We start from the raw sequence: 8,277 nt of genomic DNA, 5'->3' as shown, positions 1-8,277 counted from the left end.
AAAAAAAAAAAAAAAGAAAGAAAGAAAGAAAGAAAAAAAGAAAGAAATATTTGCTCAGCATCATCAAGGACCTAAGTATGAATCCCTAGCACCTTCCAAAAATTTAAGGAGCACTAACAGCTCTGTAAAGCGCATGCATGTGCCTTAGTGGAGTAGGAAATGAGCCATGGCTTGGGTGCTATACAAGAGTTAGCCAACAGTCATTCTTGACTACCAAGAACCACACCATCAAAGACAAATCGGCATCCACTGAAAACATGTAAGCTGTGAAGAAAGATTTAGATAAAGGCTCACAAATGCGTGAGAAGTCTAACCAAGAGTTAAAGGCAGAATGTGAATGGCATAACAGGGTTGCCATGTGATTTGCTCTAACTTTGCCAGGTATAAGAATGCCTCAAAGGAAAACAGTCAGAAAATGGGAAGATACAATATGTAGGTTTTTTAATAAAAGTGATGCTTTTAGAGAAGAAATGGAGAGAAGGGGAAAATGCTTTTTTAGAGAGACCTGGTCCCAGCACAGCAGGGCCACTGTAAGTGTGCAAAGGTTTTATCCCTAATGGATGCATCCGGAGAGAGTCTCCCAGGTGGAGGCTCTAAGCTAAGTATCTCATGACCTGCTCCAACCATTCCCTACGAAAATCTTTAGGTTTCTCAAAGTGGATTCTTGTAACTCCTGCAGGAGAATTCCAGGGTGCTCAACATAAGGAACCAAGTAGGAGCCCTTCTGCACCCCTGAAGTGCATCAAAAGGAACCCACAGACGCAGCCTGAGAATCTGTCAACCCCATGGTCCCACTGAGCTCAAGGACTGGACTAGGACAAGCACATCAAGCAGTTTTTAGAGAATAACCCCATCTGCCTGTGCTAGTCCTCTGCTTGGAAGAGACATCTGGCAGCCAATCAGAGAGCTCTCTACTTACTGCTACTACCTTCTGACACTCCCCCACCCCCACCCCAAAGGCTTTTAAGAGCTTAATCTCTCAGGAAGTGCTATATGCTGCAGCTGGCCTGTCTCTAGGAACAGGCATCAGAATGCTTCAGGTTGCTGACCCTGAACAGGCTCTGGGTACCAGGAGGGACACATCATACCCCTTCCTGATTAAGACTAGGACATCCTCTTGATCAGGAGGAAGGCTCCTATCAGAGGCAACCTGCAACCCAGACACCTGAATGTTCCCACCAGAGCCCAGAGTGGACCCTGTGAGCCATGTCAAATGGCTCTGAGAATCTGCTTTCAACAATGATGAAAATGCACATCCTATCAAGACGCCTGCTCAGAAACTTCGGCTTTTCGCCCACTAACTCAATTTCACACCACAGGAACAAGACAACTAATTTTCTGCCACATTCTGGTGGCACTTCCTGCTGGGTGATGTGTGTTTAGCTCGGGCAGGGTGTGAGAATGTGGGCTGAGCCCCCTGGGGCTGCCCAAGGTACAAACGGGGCCCCTCATTCACTACATGTGGGAACCATGGGCAAGTGGCACCTCTCCAGAGTCTCAGGCTACTGGCCTGGAAAAGGGAACAGAAGTCAGCCCACCCTGGTTCTAGGACATCAGACATAAGCATAAGACACTAGCAAAAGCATAGTAGAGCTACCTAGGAAAGCAGTGTTCACACAGCTTGCTCTGTCCACTCCACAACTGCTGAGTGGCAGTCTCAGGACCTAGGTGATCTATAGTCATCCTCAGCTGTGGTAAGGCCTGGCCCAAGCCAGAGAATGCAGTCATCCCATTCTTCCGGGTAGTTTGTACTGTCCCCTTCATAACAATCCGGGGCTTCTCTGTGTCCTATAGCACCCAATAGCCACATGTAACCATCCCCTGTCCCCACATCAGCCCAGAAGCCCCAAGAGTAGCAACCTGTATCCAGCTCCAGGCCTGACACCCAGCAGCAGACACCCCCCCCATAAGATCTGTTCATCTTAAATTTAATGAAATAGCACAGAAAACAGGCTAATGTCTGGCTCATCTCTGGCCCACTGAAGATGGCAGACCTCTCCTTGGGGTGTGCTGATTAGCTTCTGTGCCCAGGCCAAATGTCACAAGGTTCGAAGTAGGGATTCCAGGCTGCCAGCCCATATATCTCAATCTGTTCACATTCTTCTAACATCCATATACCAGTACCAGGTGAAGAGCTTAGGAGCTCCAAAGAGAAAAACTATAAGTCTGTGTAAGGATCCCCACGTCTGCCCTGACCAAGAGGTCAGGAGGTTAGCAAGAGGTGTGGGGTCATGTGAATGAACCTCCTCAATGTTACCTCCCATGGGGGTCACAGCCACAGGTGAGGGTACTGAAGAGATCAAAATGCCGATTTAAACAGGGTGCTCTGGCTGGACCTCTCTGCTGCCCTGAGGAACCACTTAGGCTGCAAGCCCTGCGGCATCAGGAAAGGGGTCAGCAGGAAGGGTGTGGCCTTGTTTGGGGACGTTTGCATGGTCCCCCACAAAGCCCATTTTGGACAAGCCCCCACTGCTCCCTAGAGCCTGCAGAGACCCTAGAACCCTCCACTTAGGACTGAAGTATTCAGAAACAAAGCACAGACGTCATCAACTTGCTCTCTCCATCTCCATCTCCATCTCAAGGGCTGCTTCGCTGAGGATCAGGCAACTCCCAGAATTCTCTTCTGCCACACTTTCTTCCTCACAAGGGAAATCTAAAATTCTGTGCTGTCCCCAACTCCTTCACAGTGTCCAGCTGAAACTACTCGCATCTCAGCACACACACCCCACCAAGACCCAGTGTTCTCGATAGCACCCCAACCCCCAGACCTAGACCAGCTAGGCTGCTCATGAACATGACTGACTGTGCACACAGCCTTGAGGTGGGTTCAATAAATGGGTGAGTGACTGAATTACAAACAAGTCACATTTTTACCCCTAGGAAGTCACTCGAGATACCGGGCAGAGATTCCCTGACTGTTCCAGTTCACCAAGGGCTGTGGCCAGGGTCCCTGGGAGACACCTTCACCTGGATTCCAGCCTCCTGACACAAGGGCCTAAAGATGCCCAGTTGGTCACTTAGTTCCTCCTTCTTGGAAAAATCCCCGGTACAAACAATGGGTTCCATTTCCTTGAAAACACTGCACCCCTGGCAGTTGTGACTTCTAGCCTCTGTGAAGCCAGCTCTTAGTCTTCTTGCCCACTTTACAAACAGGTGACTTCCTGGTTCTACCCTCCCTTCCGGGCTACCACTCTCTTCCATTTATCATCAATGTCCCGATCTTTCTCAGCTCACTTCAACTGCAGCAAAAGGTTTCAATCTCCATCAGACTCATCCCAGTGTCACCTACAAGTGGTTGGAATGTTTCCAATCAAGGTACCTCCAGGGGCCCTTATAAGCATGCCACACACCACGCAGCCTGCACACCACGCAGCCTGCAGGGTGCCAGCCTTGAAGAGGGATGTGGATCAAGGCTAAGCCTGCAGTTGGCGACCCTCCTGCAGAACCTCCCCTAGTCAGGCCATTAAAGTCCAGGGTACAATTCCAGTTAGAGGTCACAAGCTACTCTCCAATCCAGACTTCCAAAATTATCTCTGCATGCTGAAGCTCAGCTTAATTAGCTGGTTGACCTCATTAACGTTCAAACTTCAGTTTGAAAAAAAAATAAAAATAAAAAAGAGGTCACACACACCTACCTAATTTACTACCTCGAATTTCCACGAGCAAACCGCTAACTTCAGATGTCCTCTGAAGGCTTCCAGGACTGTGCCTGCAAGCGATCTGTAAGCCATTGATTGGAAAAGCCCCCGAGAGCCCCGCACCCGTGGGCTCAAGGTACTTTCTCAGATGAAACAACTCAAAACTCTTTTTAAACCTCAGCCAGCCAAAAAAGAGAGTAGTCACTAGAATAAGCCTCTCGCCCACCTGGCGCCCCTAGACCCCAAAACCTCGCAGTGCCCCACCCAATTGAGTGCTTCACGTTGCAAGCCCTTGCACTTTCTGCAAATGGGTGAGGAGGTGCATGGAAGCCCATCCTATCTGCACTCCAGCTGCAGTGTGCAAAGCAAACCTGGCGCCCTGCGAACTGGGGAGACAAGTTTCCCCGGATACCCTCACCCTCCATCTGAGAGGTTAAGGGAGACTCACCCTACACACTCCAGTGATGAGGTCCAGCAGATGCCCTACACCCTGGAAACCCAGGAAGCAAAGTCCCGCGCGACCACAGCATCCTGGCATCGAAGACCACTACAGGTCCTGCAAGCACCCTCTGAGCCCAAGACGAAGTTTACAGGATGATATCACCGGGGTCGCACCTGCTGGCTTCCTCAGAGGCCCCTCGCCCAGGGGGCGAGGGCGTGGCCTGGGTCCGCGTCTGTGTCTTCCGGAACCCTCCGGGTTACCGGGTACCCACGGCTGCCGGGCCTGGCAGCCCAGAGAAGGCGCCTGGGGCCCCGGGCGCGCGGGAGAAGCTGCCCGCTGCGCCGGAGGAGGGATGCCCGAGCGAAAGTTGCCAGGGAAACTTGAGTAACTCGAGCACTGGTGCCAGCCTCCTGCATAATTCACAAGCAGCGGCGGGCGGACGCGGAGGCCGTTCACCTGCGCCCGCCGGGTCCCCACACCCCTACTAGGGAGCGTGCAGGGCAGGGGTCGGGCACCCGGCGGGGGGTCTGGACTGCCCCGGATCTCCCGGAGCCAGCTGCGGCCAGTGCGACCGTGCGCAAAGCAAGCAACTGGAGAGAATCTGAGAGAGCGCGCATCGGGTCTCAAGAGACAGAAAGATGTGGGTTCGGGTCCCCGCCCAGTGCGCCCCCTGGCGGCCCTGCGGCGGTTCCTCTGCAGGGCTTTGCTGGCCCAACTCCCCAGGAAGCAGGGGATCTACAGGACAGGAGATTCTGGGCATGAAATTGAGGCTGATCCACCTGCCCTGATCCAGGGAAGGAGTCAGAGCGCTGGAGGAAGCAGAAGTCCATAGGCTCAGGGGACAAAGAGCTCTGAGCCCTGCAACCAGGTCGCATTCAAGGCTCTTGTAACTGGCCCCTGCAGGGGTAAAGGGTCATGGGGGAAGGGGTACCTCCTAAGAGACGCAAACCGCACCTTCATGCACGCATCCCTCTTTCCCAGCTCCCATGCTCAGCCTCTGTGGGTACAGGGGCCGCGCTGACTCGGTCGCCTTTGCTTCTGGAATCCAGAGGCACACGCTTGCCCCAAGAAGCCAGGTTGGGTGCCCGAGAGCCACCTACTATCCTTCCCAGCCTGTGCGTCTCACCTGGCTCCCGCGTCGGGGGCGGGCCCAAGCCCCAGGAAGGACCTGAGATCCAGAACCGGTCTCAGCCTGGAGGACCGAGCCAAGCCGCGCCTAGCCGGGCCGAAGGTTTGGGGGTTGTAAAACGCAGTCCCGCCCCTCTCTGCGCCGCGGGCGACCTGGGGGCTCCCCGGCGTAATGCGACCGCGGGCACTACGGTGTGGGGGAGGGGTCCTCTCGCTGGCGACCCGCCCCTGCCGCACCTGTCCAAGTCTCTCACAGTGGCCGCTGTGGCGCAGAGTGTGGGGTCTGTTGTAGCAACCCAGGGAGACGCCGGGCGCCCCGCCCCAGGCTGCGTGGCTCGCGCGCCACCCCCTCCCAGACCAGAAAGTCTCTCTGGAGGGTAGAGCCCAGCCCCTTTCCGCAAGATTATCCCAACCGCAACCCCGCTCCTCCCGGAACATGTTAATAGGATTGGGAAACCGAGGTCCAAGGCTCGGAAAACGTTAGCGGCGCGCTTGAAAACTTTGTACCTGGATAACACGCCTGTGTCTGCCTCCCAAACCGACCGGGTTGGAGCACCTTCCGCCCACGAGAGGAGACCGACTGATCGGGCGGGGCTGGTGGGGAAGAAGAGCCAGAATCCTACAGGTGAAGCTCTCCCTGGAGCCGTCCATGGTTTTTATTGTCTGCAGTGGCAGGCTTTCCTTAAGCCCAGAGGGAGCCCCAGGTCCCCAGCTCCATGCCACAGCAACATGCCCAATCTGCTGGAGGGACCATGGCTAATAATCTCCAAAAGCTTTAATAATTTACTGACATATCTCCACACTGCACATACTATGTGTCTCCGGACTAGCTATTGGGGGAAGGGCAGGGGAGAGGTCTGTATTTTTTTTTTCCAATATTTTGGAAAAGGAGTTGACTGTCCCAGAAATCAACAGCTCAAAGAATCTGGAGGTGAGGACAGAAGTCTAATCTCTGGTTCCAGGCTGTGATTCAGAACCATGACATTAGACAGGTCCCAATCTGCACCCTCCTCAGAAAGAGTGGAGACACAAATGAAGTCGGTCTTGTAGCATAGAGATTCCTGTGGACAGGTGAGTTCAACATACCAAGAGCAAAGTTAAATATTTGCTCTGTATAGTTTTTTTTTTTCTGCTTGAATAATTGGACCACATTTCAAAGAAGTCTTTAAGCCCTTGAGTTTAAAAAAAAAAAAAAGGAGTTGTTGGGGCCTATTTCAGGACACACACGGAGTAATGTGGTACCAACCACCTCCAGGGGAAAGCTGCCAGCTGCAATCTACAACCCTCCTCTGCTTCCTTAGACGTAAGACCTGATAATGTATTTGTTGAATGAAGAAATCAGGTACCCACTAGTAATCCCTCAGACAAAAAGAAAAGAAGGCCTGGCCAGATCCCACTGGCCGATCTCCTGGGAGGGATCCTTAGGCTGCTCTGAAAGCCTTTGGGTTCCTTGCAGGCAATGGGCTCTGGCTCCACCTCTCCCTAATTCCATCAATCCTGACCCCAGAGAGCACATGCCACAGAAATGAAAATGGACTGTTGGCCCCAGGAACCCAGCTGAAGATGCATGCCAAGACACCCTGCTCCTGCCACTCTCCGACCCTAAGCCTGCCTGTCCCCAGACCTCACTCCTGCAGCCTGTGCCGCAGACAATAAGTGAAGCGGTGAGGTAGAAGTCAGCCTTGAACTTTCTGCTGTCCCCACGGAGGGCTCAAGTGCCAACATCATCATTATGTTCAGGAAAGGCAGGCTTCCCTGAGGATTCTAGCTTCCACCAGCCCATCGCTCCAGTATGTGCCCTGACTCCCTTCCCCACACCCCCTGCCTACCCCACATACATCCCTTGCTCCGATTGCTGCTTGGAGCCTTCGCTTTGGCATTTTAAGGACAGGATCCTGCCTGTGCCCCAGTTTCTTTGTGTCCCTGTATCCAGTGCAGCCTTGTCCTCAGCTCAAGCCACATCCTTGAGTCTAATTGTCACATGGAAAGGTCTAGGCTGGGGAAACACCAGTGAGGGCCTGGGGTGGTATCTCAGACACACACACCCCTCACCTCATCTGTCCCCAAGCCCACCGTACGTTTTCAAAGGTCGGTAAACTGCCACTCATCTGAGCCAGGGCCTCTTCAGATGTTCTTATTTCTGGCAAGTCTGCAACTGTGCATATCACCCAGAGCCTTGCTTTCCCCTCCCCCACCCCATTCAATGTAGAAAAGGGGGGCATCACTCTTTGTGCTGCGGAGTTTCTGAGCCCCTGCTTTGGTTCTGCATGCTGACTGCACATGTGAATACGCAGAAAAAGGGATCAGATGACCCTGCAGAAAGGCCTCCCAACCAATATCTGGTCCTTTTTTCTTCCAAGCCTTGGACTAGGCTTCTGTCCATTCCAATATCACATTCCTCGTATTAGGATTTCTCTGAAAGAGATGCATACAGGGGACTCGGAGCCAAGACATCACATCATGCTGTGGGGATTCCAGACAGAACCACCTTTTTGGCCCTGAAAAAACCATTATCAATATATTGTGATTAACATTAACCTGATGCTCACTGCACTCAGCAGCTCCCGGAGAAGCCCTGGGCTCATATTTTAGGCTGGGGGTGGGGGTGGGGGGGACAGGGTGTCTCTAGGCTGCCTGAGTGGAATGACGCTGAGGGGCTGAGGGCAGAGGATGAAAGGGATAAAATGCAAGCAAGATGTGATGTGCAGAGCTGAAGGCAGCCATGTCCTGGTAGTAGCAGCTGCTGTGGGCAGCACATCTGTCCCCTGGTCCCTGCCAGATTTCCTATGCTTCTGCTACATTTTAAACTTAGTTCCACTATTGGAAAAGCTCAACTTTATTCTTGTTCTCTGGACTCCTGCATTTGAAAGTGCATTACTCTCAGCTTCTAACTTGGAATCCCCCACCTCCCCTGCAGCTGCGTCCCCTCTACCCCACCCACAGGGACATTTGGTACCCTCCACTCACTTTTTAATGGGTTCACTTCCCTGTGTTTTTTTCTGGAACACCTCCTGGCACTTTATCTACACACAGGAACCCAGGGCCTATTGAGTAAACTAAGCAGAGACG

General features: G+C 52.8%; 1 protein-coding gene across 1 annotated transcript in view; it reads right to left on the bottom strand.

The window, feature by feature from the left end:
* The window catches only part of Shank2 (SH3 and multiple ankyrin repeat domains 2), a 444,659-nt gene extending 439,963 nt beyond the window's left edge, over positions 1–4,696 (bottom strand). Inside the window, exon 1 of the mRNA XM_021202679.2 lies at positions 4,087–4,696. The gene's annotated coding sequence lies outside the window, so the exon portion shown is untranslated. The remainder of the gene's footprint in view (positions 1–4,086) is intronic.
* Between the last annotated feature and the right edge of the window lie 3,581 nt (positions 4,697–8,277).

The sequence above is a fragment of the Mus pahari genome, chromosome 1 (genome assembly GCF_900095145.1).
Source record: "Mus pahari chromosome 1, PAHARI_EIJ_v1.1, whole genome shotgun sequence".
NCBI lineage: Eukaryota > Metazoa > Chordata > Mammalia > Rodentia > Muridae > Mus > Mus pahari.
The sequence above is the reverse complement of the archived record's forward strand: the minus strand, read 5'-3'. Positions and strand labels throughout refer to the sequence as shown.